This window comes from Podarcis bocagei, assembly GCF_964188305.1.
Source record: "Podarcis bocagei genome assembly, chromosome: 10".
Lineage (NCBI taxonomy): Eukaryota > Metazoa > Chordata > Lepidosauria > Squamata > Lacertidae > Podarcis > Podarcis bocagei.
The window spans coordinates 76478164-76493079 of record NC_138135.1 but is presented as its reverse complement, the minus strand read 5'-3'; the positions used below and the strand labels follow the sequence as shown (position 1 = coordinate 76493079).

General features: G+C 41.7%; 1 protein-coding gene across 6 annotated transcripts in view; it reads right to left on the bottom strand.

Moving 5' to 3' along the window:
* FRMD4A (FERM domain containing 4A) overlaps positions 1 to 14916 on the bottom strand; it is a 449083-nt gene that overhangs the window by 245215 nt on the left and 188952 nt on the right. The window lies entirely within an intron of this gene.

Here is a 14916-nt window from a genome sequence, read left to right as displayed (position 1 = left end):
ACCCCTGGAAGGTTATTCAACATACGGATGTTCAAAGGAGACCTAGAATATATGGCAAAATCACTCCCAAGCAAATGCTCCTCTGAGAAACAATATACATATCAAATTCACATCATGTAAAATCTCTGGGGAAACAAAAAGAGCTTGTTCTGGTGGAAGGGGGGGGCGTCTCAAACAACACCTGATATAATTAGTTCCACTGAGAATACAGTTTGTGAAATAAAGGGTGATCAGGTAAAGCAGCAGCTAATAGGAATGGTGAAAAATAAGACTCCTGTCTCCTCCCAGCTCCCTTACCCACCTGGGAATCCCGAGCCCATCTGAGCAGAACCGCAAGCTAAGAAATCAGGTTACATTTCACTTCCAATCCTCCGGAGGATGATTATAAAAGAGGCAATTTGCCTTGTTAACTCTCCCACCTACAATCAGAGCTTAGTGGTACTGGGAAGCACTGAAGAAAATAATCTTTCAAGGGCTTGATCCACTCAAGGTTAATGGGGTGAGAGGCTTTCTGGAGCTTGACATGCAGCCACACATATCTTGATTATTTTAATGACAGTTTAGGTTTAGCAGTGTCTTTGAGTGACCGGATGCCAACAAAGAACCAAGAAGAAACAGGTCTAGTTTTTCCTCTGCTTCAGGTGAGAAGGCTCACCTGGCAAAATTTCTTACGCAAAAAGTTTGCCTTTAAAAAACAAATATTGGGTCCCAGCCAGTTCGAGTCCTACTCAGAGCAGACAGATTGAAATGAATGTTTATTCATATTAATGGATGCATAATTGAGTTGGGTACAGCATATTTTGTTAAGGCATCTTGTGCTCTCTTCACTTCCCAGAGTAGCAAGACATTTTATAGAGGGACACATGAGTGTTTGTTTGGATGAGAGAGCACTGGAGACTTGGGATGTCCTTGCAATACTTTATTGACAAATATATGAGCGGAGCATCGAAGAAGCAAAGAACCGCTCCTGTGGCCGGCAGCCCAATCGCGAGTCCTGCTTAGGATTTGAAGAAAGGTTCTTCACCTGACCCTCCTTTCCAGACTAGACTGCAAAAAGTCTCCACCCACTATATAGGGTATTATGATGGGTATTATATTCCAAGGCTGGAAAAGGATTCCCAGTAACATATTATTAACAGTCTTCTGCCAAATTCTTGACACACCCTGCACCCAAGTCAGGCATTACTGTAGTGTAGGAAAAGCCACAGAGTTTGGACCATTCACAGGGCTACAAAGAGAACATCGATTCCTCCACCTTCCCCATTTTCTGCTTCCCAGCACTCATACCACATCTATGGTCCACATGTGTTTATCCATACAGAAAAATGTAAAACAGAGGGTTGAAGAGGGAGAAAGAGAGAGAAATAAATAAATAACTTAATGGGGATGATTAAGATTGGGCATTGCCAATTATTCTTCCTCTTATGGCAAAAACTAAACTGAGACAGGAAGTCCTAACTTGCTGGCAATATTCCAGCCCACAGAGGGTCTCTGATACTACACTCTAAGCATTTGGCACAACAGACGGAGTTTATTTGTAATGTAATTTATCCTGGAGGCTTCCAAGCTCCTGCTCCCAATTTTAGAAACATTAGCTTTTTCAGTGGTTTACATTTTCCCACCACTTATGTGAGAACTGAAATTTTCCCCTCAGAAAAATGTGTCCCTGTGTCAGAGGGCTTTGCCCTAAAAATATCAGTAGGAAGACAAGCTAAATATAGTACAGAATCAAAACTCCAAATTCTTGAAAAGCACCCAATATAAGCAGCCATCTAGGGAACTAATGCAAGGAAATGTCTATGCAGTCTCAGAGAGATTTTATATATGTACATTTTCTATTATAGTAGTCCTATATTGCTAGCCCTAGATTCTGTTTACGGTATGTAGAGTTCAAAGGTAGGATATGAGACATTCCAGCCTCAAATAATCTGCAATACCCTGACTTCCAAAAGCAGGGTACCACAGGGTTCCATCCTAGGCCCGTTGTTCTTCAACATCTTCATAAAGACTTGGACAAAGGGATGCTCATCAAATTTGCTGATGACACCAAATTGGGAGAGGTAGCAGAAGACAGAACTGGGACTCAAAATAACCTTTACAGATTGGAAAACTGGGCCCAGATTTACAAGATGAGTTTCAGCACTTAGGCAGGAAGAATCAGATCCACAAATATAAGATGGGGGACACCTGGCTTACTAGCAGAACATGCGAAAAGGGTCTGGGGGGGGGGTCAATCTATATCGAGTGAACCAAGTTTTAATGTTTTTTTTTTTTACCAAATGTCATCCAATTTTCTTAAAATTTTGTGCACATGTTGAATGATGAAAACTAAGATAAGAGCATGGTGTCCTTCCCACCCTGCCCCCCCAAGCTGCTTCACAAAGCAGCTTGGGGCTGGTGTTGCTTCAGTGGAGTCGGCAGTGAGGGCTGGGGCGGCACACAGTGGTCACCATTCGCCCTCCACCTCCCACCTCCCTGGCACTATGGAAACATGCTTCACCGCTGCTCACACAGGTTGACAAAAGACAAAACTCGTGGGGAGACCCCTAACTCTTTTTTTGACAACTAGCTCTATATTCCAAATTTATATACTGCTTAATGTTTTTGCCATAGATCTCTACACACTTTACAGAAATGATAAAACAAAAACACAGTAAATGCAATAAAATAAAATAATACAAATAAACATCAGAACAGAAGAAATGTATTGTAAAAAGGCCATTATATAAAACATAATTTTCCACAGCTATAAAAGAGAAAGTGACATTAAGTATGGTATTAAGTTTTCTCCTGACAAGACAGTTCAGTGAATTTTTATAAAAGTTGAACATCCAGATGACTAGAACCTGCATAAAATGTTGCTAAATTCCAAAAATGCAGCATTGAGATAATTGTCAATTTGGCTAATGGGCTGGAGGTCCCCACCTATTTGTAGCCAATAAAAAGCACAGGAGACAAGATGGAACCTTATGGTACCCACAAGCTGAAAGACATGGCGTAGAACAGCCGTTCCCCAGCATCACTTTCTGGCCCACCCTGCCAGGTGAGAAAAGAAGAACTGAAGATCAGTATCACCTGTTTCCATCCCAGCTGAAAGACATCCTTCTGAGGAAGTGCCTGAGCCATGCCCCTCGCTGAGGTCAGAAGAAGGTAGTCTCCACTGTGTCCTTCACCCAGGTACAGTTGGCAAGGATGTGAAATAGACATCCACTTTATGAAAAAAAGCAAACCTGCCTCCTTCCTTGAGGTTATTCTTTTAGCAGGTGGGTGCTATTTTGTTTCAAACGTGATTGTCTCTAGCTGCCAGGGATGCTGTGAGAACCTTGCTGTTTCTGATTTAAGCTGTTTGTTTTCTTAATGACTACATTCAGATTTTAATGTCTTATGACTGTTTCTATTGCTTTTTTATATAAAACCATTTTATTTTTATTTTATTATGAATTGCTTTGAGTACCAATTTGCACAGAATGCAGATTATAAATGTAATGCATCTAGGCTCCAATGCGAGCTTGTTTACTGACTCCACAATCCCTGCATAAAACCTCCAGTTTCCAATTGCCATACCGTCTGGACAATGAATGCAAACTGGTCTCTGAGCCCTTGAAGATATACAGTATTGGTTTATATAATTTCCAGGGAGGAGCCCACAGTTTAGCCCTCAGATTCTCTGCCAGCAAAATCTCCTGGGCCCAGCGGTTCTAAGTAGTGTTGGAAAAATGACCACAAGAATTACACATGTAGATGAGTTTACAAGTTAAACCTCACAACAGACATCTTGTAACTTTTGCCAGGTTTCTGACAGGAGATAGTCCTTAGTGGCCTACCAGATGCAAGTTTATGGTGTCCAAGAATTTGACCTTGGATAACTTTTTAAAAATTGAAACAAAGCATTCTCGAAATGTAATGCAGAAAAACCAGTTTAAACGACATATGGTCAGCTGATTTTTGAGGAGTAGGTGAGCAAACTGGAAGTGACGGATGTCAGAAATAGTGTTGCTGTTGTTGAAAGAAAGAGAGAGAAGGAAGGTTTGCCTGTGCAAAAGGGGAAGGTGAAAAGCCAAGAGGGTTAATTTTGTTGGAAAGACTTCATCCTGAGAAAAAGAACAGGGTGCTTTTTCTCCTCTCCTGCAGGGTGAGCCTAGCTTCCTCACACCCTTTAATACTGTAAATAACAGATGCATTTGCTTCCGATTTTCAACTCTGACCAGAGTATTTGTGCCACCTAACATACTACAGTATTAGGTACTGCTGGTTGAAAAGCACTGGATTAGACAGTGCCAACTGTACAGGTTGCATCAAGGCATATTAGGACAAAAAAGAGCAGCGGGCATTCTCTGAAAATGTAAAAGCCGTCAGTCATTCATATCTGGTAGGGGTTTGCACCGATCACAAGCTCAGACTCCAATTCAACACTCTATAGAAGACCCCAATTTGGCTCAGACCCATTTGGATGCTGCCTACTTTGACATGGGGGGGGGGTCCTGAGTAATATTTATTCCTACCGCACCCCATTCACTACTGGGATATTTTTAAAAGCTATGTTTTTCTTTTAACATCATTGCATGCAATGTGTAGACATAGTAGCCTTTCCAGAGTGAATAAAGCATGACAGATTACAGGCAATAGGTTCAGGCATTTTGTACTGGACAACTCTAATTTCTTTTCCCCAAAACCTCTTGATTTTTTTGCCAAAATTGGATGAAATTTGCAGGCAAGTTTGCTCCTTCTGAGGGCATGAATGCTGCCAATTTTCACAGTAGTCACAGTAGTTTTCCTGCAAAAGCAGCTGTCACAGGTTTGGGGTGGCTGAGAATGACTTTTTGTGGGCAACTGGTTTGAAAACTGCAGACAAGAAAGAGGTGACCATGGGTAAGAAGCCCGCCAAATTGCAGACAAATAGGTCCAGGACGTTTTGTACTGGGCACCTTTAAACTGATTTTGTGTTGGAAAGAACTTAAAGGGATTCAGTTTCTGGGTAGAAATTAGGTTCTTTGGTTATAAGCAAAATCTGTCAGTTGCAAAGGAGTTCTCTCTCCCCCCTCCTCTTTTGACCTTGGCATCTTCCTTAAGCTTACAGAGAGATGTGTTTTGCTCTTGCAAAGTTGCTCCCCCCTAAAAGAGGATACAGATAAAATTATTTCATTTGATTACCAGATTCTTCCTCTCCTCACTTGTGGTGTTTGTTCCGCCTTCCCCTATCATCACATGCTGGCATTGCGGCCCTCTGGCAAACTGGAAAACATTAATTTGTCCTTCAACAAATGCTTTCCTGTAGCACTATTTTGATTTCTGGATTTCAGAGATGCCACAAAGAATTTCAGGGAACCCTTCTTCAACTTGTACCACCTCATAGAGATCCTGTTTCACTCCTGATAAATCCCAAATATATCCAAGACACACTACTCAGAATCCAAATTTGATGCACACCCATGATATCTACCTCTGAATCTGAATGTGTGATCTGAAAAACCTTGTATGATACACACTTTTATTGGTAAGGGATAGCACCCAGGCCACAATCCTAAACAACAGCCAATGCAAGGAAATAGTTCCCCATAGCAAACTAAAAGAAGTATTTATTACTCTAATAATCTGGATTTATATATGCATGATCCACTAGTACTTACTTTATTTCTCCCTATAGCCATCTTTCACAAATGATGCATGAAGTTAGATATCTTTTGGGTACCTTTATTTGTTAGCATCTTCCGGTGCCAAATATAGCAAAGGCTACCCCAACCACCAGATGCCAACTTTTGAATCTGGAAAAAAGTTTAGTAACAGTACTGATGACTCACTGTTTTGATTCTTCCCCATTTCAGGACAATAATCAACTCCACCTTGGTTAGTCACCTTTTCATCTCCATGAAATGTCTCCCATCTGCCTCTCAGCATCACAAACTTGGATATTAAACTGTTTCTCATCAGTGTGAGTGTGAGACTTCATCTCTGGACATTTTGTTTTGTCGAACTAAGGAGCAAGGCACAGAGCCCAGATGGAGGGAAAGTAACTCTTTAAGAACTTTTAAGAAATGTGCATTTGTCTCTTGCAAATATAAAATTGAAAGCGCAAAATTGCTTCCAAAACATAAAAAGCTGTTTTAGATGGAAGCAGGTCACTGGCCCAATTTCTGAGTACAATTTCTGAGCCAAAGGTTTCCAGATTATTTTTTTAAATGTCGTTTTGGGGGAAAGAAGGGCAAATTCAGATGGGTTACAGAAATTGTAGAATTTTTCAGAGCTGGGGTGTCTTATTGGGAAGCAGCAACAATGTCTCTCTCTCTCTCTCCTTTTCAAAAACATCATCAGGCTATCTCTGGTGGCTGGGCAGGCACCTTTCAATACACAATCTCCTCTGCCCACCCCCCAGAGCCCAGTTGCGTCATAACATGGAGCACAGTGGGTGAAAAAATGGGGACTATCTGTTTTTATCCCACCGTGCCCCAAGAATGACATGAGGCCAAAATGACATGAAGTTGATGAGTGGGGATCAAATACTGCTGTTAGGAAGAATCACCTGCTGCCAGTGCAGAACTGAACCCCATCATGCTGCCCATAGATTTGGGGGAAATTGCCTCACAGGCTGAACTGGACCCCCTGGAGCTCCATGACTGGCACACAGACCAGATGTTCCTCACCCCTGTCGTATATCGAAATGTGTTGCACTTAAGATACCACAATATTATTTGTTGTTGTTCTCAACTATGAAGCACTGGGTGGCCGTGGGCATCTCTTGTCCCAGCCAGTCTCACAGTATTGTTGTTAAGCCAACGTCCCACCTCAGAAGCGCACCTACATTCTCATGAGCAGTGGAATTCTTACGGAATTCCATTCAGTGTTATGTTTCTCTCCAGGGTTGGAGCCACCTGCCACCAGCCCCAGTCAGCATGACCAGCGGTCAGAGATGATGGGTGCTGCAGCCCATCAACATCTGGAGGGAACTCCATTGGCAAAAGCAAGGTGTGTCAGGTACCTGAAACATATTTTCTCCTTTAAAACAATAAACTAAAAATACAAGCAAGTGCTTACAAGTGCTTACTTAAATAAGCATTCACGTGGTACTTTGAAAAATGGGGGTAAAGGCTGCAGGCCACCTGATGAATGGGAAGGAGAAGATTGACAACCCAATCAGCACTTGAATCTGAGGATGAAACATGAAGGTGAAAGGCTTGCTGTGCTGCAGGAAATACCAACAACACAGCAAGCTTTGTTTAAAGTCTCTTTGCATGCCCCTTAAGCCCTTTGAGGAATGGTGAGATGCAGGCCTAATTCATAAGTTTATTTTGATCTAAGCAGTCAAAGAACGCTCAGGCCATTTGGCTTTCAAATAGCACCACTATTTACTTAGAAAGAGGCTTGCCCTGGTGTCAGGAAGCAGTCAACCCAGCTGAGCTAGTGTTCCGTCTGAGATCATTGCCATGGCACTTTAGTTTCAGCTTATTTGGGGGCAATCCATGTTGGTGAAGAAGCAAACAGCAGAAGAAAATGGGCCTTTGCCAAGGCAGAAACACTCTTGCTGGCTCTAAAAAAATCTGGGGAAACCAGGCTAGAGAAGGTCATAAAGCACAATGTAAACTTTATTTTAATATGCCTAGTGAAAAAATATTCAGCCAAAAACTTAATGAGCCTCTTGTACTTTCTCAAATGTAGCTATGAAAAGCCAGCCAGGTGCAGTTCCTTTACTTTCTCAGACAGATTTTTATCGTCGTATCAGATTATTTTTCTGGCAACTAAGAGTTTTAAATGTTTTAACCCCCCCCCCAAAAAAAAAACCACTTTCCTGTGCCAACAATGAAACTGAGCAAAATGATTTTAGGAGGGAAAGACACAGGGAAAAAAGTAAAGTACTTTATTTAACATTTGGGTCAAATTATTCCTTTCTGGGACTTTCTCTCTCTTCAGTAAGAAAAGCTGCTTGAGACTCATAAATGCTTAAACATGTAACTGTAAAGTCTGAAGAGTCTCCAGGGGCTGCAGAATCTGCTAATTTTCAAGGCAAAACACTGTAGAGAAATCACAGTTCCTGCAACACCTTTACAACATCCTGCCTGTACTTCCTGTGGCAGTTAACTTCCATTGACACAATCCATGTACTTCCACAGTGTTCATTACGTTATGGTGCTCAATGCGTAGGGCAGATCACAAAGAGCTCAAATGTTATCAAAAAGGTCCCAGCAGCTCATTCTGAACCCACTAGCATCGGCTGAACGGTACTGATCTGGATTCTTACTGGAGCCAAGTGGCAGAGCATCTGCCCTTAATCTCAGGGTTCTGGGTTTGAGCCCCACGTTGGGTGAAAAAATCCTGCATTTCAGGGGGTTGGGCTAGATGACCCCTTTCAGGTCTACAATTATGTGATTCTTTCTCCCTAACTGGAATAAATATCCAAGTCTGGTTCCTTGAGATGCCAAATTTATCTGAATACCATTCCACCATTAAATGACCATAGCCTTTTTTCTCCTCCGAAGAAATCCTCATTCCTCTTTCTTAGGTTTAAAGGATAAAAGGTAAAGGGACCCCTGACAGTTAAGTCCAGTCGCGAACGACTCTGGGGTTGTAGCACTCATCTTGCTTTAAAGGCTGAGGGAGCCGATGTCTGTCCGCTTCCGCAGACAGTTTTTCCGGGTCATGTGGCCAGCATGACTAAGCTGCTTCTGGCAAAACCAGAGCAGTGCACGGAAACACCGTTTACTTTCCTGCCAGAGCGTTACCTGTTTATCTACTTGTACTTTGATGTGCTTTCGAACTGCTAGGTTGGCAGGAGCAGGGACCGAACAACAGGAGCTCACCGTGTGTGTGTGGGGGGGGGGATTCGAACAGCCAACCTTTCGATCGGCAAGCCCAAGCGGCTCAGTGGTTTAGACCACAGGCACCAATGCCCCTTTTCTTAGGTTTAGTACACATTTATTTGGAAGTAGGATCCATTGAACACAGCGGGGTTTATTTCTGGGTAAATGTGAAAAAGATTGGAATGTATTCCAATGTAGCAATAACCAATTTCTATGCTTGCTCTTCTCAATGATCACAAACCACCTCTTTCTGTAAAATCTGCCTGTACCCTACAGTCATCATTAAATGTCCTTCTCTTTGAGGAATGGGGAAACAATGGGGAAATTTTCAGTGGTGGCTTTCTGATTGTGGAAACTCTCTCACTGGGGAAACTTGCCTGGTATCAGCATCATCTGCCTTTACTTGCCAATCAAAAAATGTAGCTAGGCATTTAAGACCTTGATTTAACCACAATGTGGTTTGATTCTGGCTCGTGTTGATGTTCACCTTTTAACCGGGTAGAGTAGGATTTGTCCTTTTTTCTATTTGTTGATGGCTGAACACTTTCATTATTCTTATGTGTTATTCTGTGTAATGGATTTTAATTGTTTGATTAATATGTTCTGTGAAAAGTGATGAACAAAATAAATAAAAACAAATATATATATATATGGTAGCACATTTTCATTTGTTGGGGTGTTTGTTGTTGAGTAGTCTTCAGAGATTAGCAAATTAAACAAATTTAAATAGGAAGCTTTTTTGGGTGAGTGACCTAAAGTCTCCTTTCTGTCATCATTATTGTTGAGTGGGTGTTAGATTTGTACACACTTGTCCCGTCAGAACAGTTACCTTCAAAACATGTCAGAAAAAAGGGCACTATCTGTTTTCAGTAAACATAGAGAGATGTCTTATATTAGCAATGTTAATCTGTTTTGGATGAATCCCAACTCAAATCTGGCAGATTCTGAGTGATTTGAGGCTCTTTCAAGATGCACCAGGTGTCCTTGGATCATTCTGCTCCTGAAGCCTTGGGGCTGCCTTGGAGCTTTGGAGATTCCAGGTAACTCAGGCAGATTCAAACTATCTTTCTCTTTAGAATGATTACATTCCCCAAGCTTGCCACATAAGGACAGGAAAGAAGAAAAGAGGGAAAGAAGCAGGTATCATTTTCTGACTGATAGCTCTAGCTACTAATGACAAAATGACTTTTCCAGGGCTGTAGAAGGAAAGAACTTACACACCATCCATTGAGCAGAGAGCAATCCCCCTTACCAGTCCACAAACAGTTTTAAACATTTCCTAACTCCTTAAGCCTAGGTGGTCTAACCTCCAGACCAAGTGGGCTGCAAGAGTACTTTGACACAGAACCTGCGGGTCACACACTGAATTACGTTTCCATATCACAAATTAAAGTGTCTGCAATATGGTTAAATATATTAATTATGTGTATTAAATAATACTAAAGACATAAATAAATTTAATAATCTTAAATAGCATGACATGTTCCATGCAAATAGCATGTCTGTTCCATGCTATCCCCAGCCCCAAGCTACTACAGCAGGACAGAATCCTTCCAAGAAGGTCTGCCACGTATTTTTTTGAATATTTTTGAACATTGTTGCTGTGGGTCCCTAAAAAGGTCTTGGGGGCCACATGTTGGTGCCTTAAGCCCTGCACAAATTCTTCTGTAATGTTTACTTATCTAGGGTATGCCATTTTAGTACAAATTATATCCCAAACCACAGGGAGGTAAGTGAATGCCCCAAATAAACTTTTAATACTCCTAGCACAGAACCCCTGCACCTATCTTTCTGAAATTTTATATTTTTCTTATCTAGAGGAACCTATACGATATATGCTATTTTCATACAAACTGTCCACAAAACAACAGGAAAGAGTCTCTCATCCTAACCTATCTTGCAGGCTGGTTGTGAGGTTAAAATAGAGAGGGGCACAGCCATGTGCCTCTTCTTGAGCTCCTGGGAAGGAAGTTGGGATGTAAATATAGTTATAGTAATAGCAGCAGCAGCAGCAAGAAGAAGAGGAAGAGGAAGAAGCTGCTGCTGCTACCAGATCCTTTTAACTGGAGATGATGGGACTGAATTTACCTTTCCACATGCAAAACATCTGACATGGTACCATCAAGCTCTTTTCTTGTTTTCCTTTGATCAATTCTTACACCAGTTTGATTCCTCATGATGTTTTGATAATTGGATTCCTGATTGGTTTGTTTGCTCCATGTTTAAGGAATGGAGCAAAGAACTGGTCCCAGGATTTTTATTATTCTCCTTGCCAACCGATTCTTCTTTCTCGTTTTTCTGTTGCGTGAGCTTCCCGTTAGTGAATAGAGCATCCAGATTGCTCCGCTAAAATAAATACTGGAATTAATTAGCATATAGAAGAACTGAGTCCATCTCATCAAGGAAATTGTTCCTGACTTTCTCCCTTCCTAGTGACTTGTTAGCTATGAACTGAGCTCACTCCACTCTTCAATCTCTGTTTCCTCAAGCTCTGTAGTCTTGTAACTGGCTAGATGAATGTGAAACATTAATACCTCATGCCTGAAAGCAAAAGGAAATGCATCTACAGAACTCAAATCTCACATTTATTTAGCCAAGAATGAAGTTATAAATCAAGAACTATATATTTTGCAAATGTTAAATGGTATGTTTAATATTTCAGGCCTCATCTTTCACATGCACATTGATCATTCTTGTCTCTATAAAATGCCTGTAAAATGTAGTTCTCAAGCCTGTATGACTAATCTCTGTGAAATATAATAAAATATCTTCAGCCAAATGGAAGAATGTGAAATTTCACTTAACGGTGCATACAAATTGGTTTATTTTCCATCCAGCCATTCCCACTTATCTGAATCCCTACTCCATTCAGCAGCCAGCCTCAGACAACACTCTGGCAGCAGCCTTCTGGACCACTTGAGGCCTGTAGACCCCTTCCAAGCACTGCTCCAAATAGAGGGCATCACGCTAACCCAGCCAGGAGGCTAATGAAGTAGGAAGTGACAAATTCCATCATGGTAGCAACTGTCTATAGCTGGGATCCAAGGAAAAGATATGATTCACAGAAAAGAATATATCTCAGAAATCAATCTGTGCAGCTTATTGGGGCCTCTTCTTCCTCATGAGACAGTTTAATCTATCATAGTAGCCACATATAAAAATAATTCTTCTCTTTAAAGATGGTGTTGTTCTGGTAAAAAGGGTTGAGGTTCCTTAGAGGTTTTTGCCTAATGTCTTCAGAGTCACAGGGCTTGTAGGTTGAAACAGCAGAGGAGATTACAGTGTTGTGGACAACTGGAGAGTAGACAAAGCATTATTTCTAACAACTAAATAACTAGCAGATGAAGACAGCACAGCCTGGAGACCACCAGGGTCTCAACTGCACTGAATTTTCATGTCAGCCTGTCAACAGAATTGCACTTTGACCAGCACTTTTTTGCACCAGATCAGCACAACTTCATGATGTAAACACCATAAACATAACTTGGGGGGTTACATTTCACCAGTCTTTTATGTAACTGTGTTCCTTTATCACTGAATTTGCACACCAAAAACCAGACTTGGGATATGTCATTCCTGTCAGGTCAGGTTGGGATCATGAGATTTCATATCCACATTTGGGAAGTGTCCTCCAGACCCCATGAGGTCAGTTGCTGGAAGTGATGATCAATGACAGTTTGTATAGAATCTGGGAGATGGAAAAGCTGGGGAACCCAGAAGTAAAACAGGCAGAAGGTATAGAATCATAGAATTGTAGAGTTGGAAGGGACCATAAGGGTGATCTAGTTCAACCCCCTGCAATGCAGGGATCTTTTTGTCCAACAAGAGGCTTGAACCCACGACCTTGAGTTTAAGAGCCTCATGCTCTACCAACTGAGCTATGATGCTTGTGTTGACCAAGCAAGGAAGAAAGCCAGGCCCTTTGAGTGACTCATCATCAATAACCATTAGCAAGAAATCATGTATAAAAAAGTTGATCACTTAATAGTCATTACAATATGGTCTGATCACAGGGGAGTTATAATTTCAGATGCTGGTCCAAACCATTGTAGCGTTCGTACGGAGCCCCCCGTTCGTCTCACGGACTATTGACCCGCACACCACTAATCCGCTGCCACCAACCAGGTCCTGTCTGGTAAAATCACTTCAGTCTCAGTCAGCTTTTCAATTAATAAAGAAGAGTGTATTTTATTTCATACTTAAACCAAAACTATTACAGCATTCCAAACAGTGTTCCTCTTTACTTTCTTAGTCTTATGTTCCTCTCTCTATCTCTGCTACCACCCTACACTCAAGGACCAACTGCTCTAACTGTCTCTCTATTACCAACTGCCTTTCCCAACCAGCCAACCCACTCAAACCAACCAACTACCCACCCACAACTCCCAACGAACTCTCTCAGACTCCTCCCAGAACTAGTTTTATAGGCCCACTGACTCCACCCCCCGGGTCCTGTCTGTGCAATCTATTTAACTATTTCCCCTCCAGCACTCTCTCATATAGGGTAAGGTCACAACCATCTCCTTGAACAAAATCCTTCATCTCAGCTTCCACCATTTCTGAAATAAAGATTCACCACAATGGGATTATTCCTAATCCTGAAACTCTTATTTAACGGATTCATGCAGATATGTTGATAATGGGGGGGGGGGAACCTGATTGACTTCACCTCTGGAGAAGACAACTCTCAGTTTAAAGAAGAAAAGGCTATGTTGTTATCTTCTAAAGTTGAGGACCGCTCTGCAGTGTATAAATGTAAATAAGCGGAACATGCAATTAAGTGGAACAGAGGAAAGGTTGTTTGGTTTGCAAAACTGATGACTTGTAAGTGTCACTGAACTATCAAAGATCAACACCACCTTTAGAATTTTCATAACATCTCATGTCACTTCAAGTTCCAACTAGGGTTGCTCATTGAACCCTGGTCTGCTCCTGTGTCTCTAAGAGCTTTTTTTTTTTTTTGCAAAACTACGCAGGTGAAAATTTTCATGGCATGGTATGTTCATGTCTGCACATCAAGTGCCAGGAGGACAAACCACATTGGCGGGGGGGGGGGGGAGTTGAGAGACCAGTGTTCTACAGTGTGTTCATGGCTAAGAGAAATAACTTTGCAGTGTAGCCAAGAAGGTAAAAACAAATCTGAGTTTTGCAGGTAGATGGAAGAAACAGAGAACGGGTGCTCTGTGGGGCTAATTTTTACTTGCAGGGGGGAACTGATGTTGCTGCACAGATGAGTGTAGGTTGTCTGGATGTCTGCCTGCCTGCTTCTCCATGCTGAAAATGTATATTTGTAAATAAACAAGTAGCACCAAGTCTTCAGTGCTTTCTAACCCAAGCTGCAGCTAAATGTTGACAAGCCATCCCTGGACCTTTTCACCACCCGGGGAAGTGGGGAACATACAACACTATTCTTCGGTTCCAATTTCCCCTTCCAAGTTTTCATCTTGTTCTTTGCCTCAAACCAGATGTGCATCTATTTCTCAACCTAAGATCCTGCTGAAAAACAAGGTGGGAAATCTCAATGGAACTCCTCTTACATAAGGCTCTTTCATACAAAGACTTAGCATTTTCGGTGTTTGTGCAGCATCAGGAAAAACCGAGGGTCCAATCTTGAAACAGTCTTGAGCTCTTTCAGGCTCCCACACAGTCAGTGGAGCAGAACTCCTCTCTCGATACAGCCTCCAACAAACACAGAAGAACTTGAATACAAAATAAATAAAATGACTGTACTACACCCAGGAGGATATTCTGGTACCGTTTGGTTGGGGAGCACAGTTTTCCTTTATCTAATTTCATTTAACCATGAAGTTGTATAATTTTATCCAGTGTTTTTTGCTTAAAGATCAAGAATTTTGCAGGCTGTAATGGCAGAACTTGACATGAGTTCACCTCCTCATCCTCATAATAGCTGGTGAAACAAAATGCACAGCATACCCTATTGGCTTCCCTGCCAGCTGCTACCAATGGGTTGAAAAGCAAGAGTAGGGGGAAGGCAACAGAAAACACTAAACGTGAAAATCTAATCCACATGCAAAGCTACCAAAGACTATGGCATGAGCTGACTCGTTCCGGGTAGAACTAGAGGTGATGCTTCCACCAAGAAAAAAACAGCTTCTCTTTCCACTTT